This window comes from Meleagris gallopavo, chromosome 3 (assembly GCF_000146605.3).
Source record: "Meleagris gallopavo isolate NT-WF06-2002-E0010 breed Aviagen turkey brand Nicholas breeding stock chromosome 3, Turkey_5.1, whole genome shotgun sequence".
NCBI lineage: Eukaryota > Metazoa > Chordata > Aves > Galliformes > Phasianidae > Meleagris > Meleagris gallopavo.
In genome coordinates, this window is record NC_015013.2 from 57,929,860 (window position 1) to 57,930,564 (window position 705).

A 705-nucleotide genomic window follows, 5' to 3' on the forward strand; every position below is an offset into this window, starting at 1 on the left:
GCCGTGGCTGCGGGCGGCCCGCTGAGGTGTCCGGAGGAATGCGGAAAAAAGCCTCGTCTCTTTTTCGATTTTTATTTTTTCCGCACTGATGCTGTCATCCCCTCTGTTATCCTTAGTAGAAACTCGCGGTGTGCTGGTTGTCACTGCCACGTAGTGAATAACCCTGCTTGCTGTGCTTATACCACTGTTGCTGTGGGCATCACCGCACGCTGATAGAAACTGCTGTCTGAAGCCTCTTAGCCAGTGTATTCCGTGTGCCCTTGGCGCAGGGTGGATTTGGTAGTGTGTTTCCATTCCAGCTGTTGTCAGGGGGAGGTAACTAACGTAGTTATTGTGCCTGTGCATAGTACGTCTTCCCTGTTGTTTTCCTCATACCTGAGTAAATACCTCTTTCAGTAGCTTTGATGACGCAGATGTCATCTTGCATATTCTTGCAGGGATACTTCCATAATTGTACTTCATGAGCCAAACTGTAGTTAGAGTGTAATTAAACATGGCAGTTGCATTACACGTGAGGTTGTTAAATATACTGGTTGCAATTACTATGGTTTTTTCTTCCTTTTTTTTTTTAAACTCTGCAAGCTTTTTTTTAGGCTGCTGCAGTAGAAGTTGTAGTACAAATGTCTGTTAAGAGAGAAATGACAGTTTTAACTCCCATTTTGGAAATGTTAGGTTTAAGATAAGTGAAAATCCTGATATATATAT